Raw genomic sequence first — 241 nt, 5'->3', positions numbered from 1 at the left:
ATAAAAAGTTGCCTATATGTCATTAAAAATAATAATAAAATATAATAATAAAACTTTTATTTGCCAGAAAACATGATGTACTTTATTATTACGCTGAAGATATTACTGAGTAGTGAGCTATATTTAATTTTTTATTACACAATTAAAGATAATATGAACTGCAGACCTACACTAAGGAAATTTATATCGTATGTATTCCAGTTGTCCAGCTATCTACATACCAAATTTCATTGCAATCGGT

This window comes from Zerene cesonia, chromosome 23 (genome assembly GCF_012273895.1).
Source record: "Zerene cesonia ecotype Mississippi chromosome 23, Zerene_cesonia_1.1, whole genome shotgun sequence".
NCBI classification, from domain to species: domain Eukaryota; kingdom Metazoa; phylum Arthropoda; class Insecta; order Lepidoptera; family Pieridae; genus Zerene; species Zerene cesonia.
Note: the sequence above shows the minus strand (reverse complement) of the source record.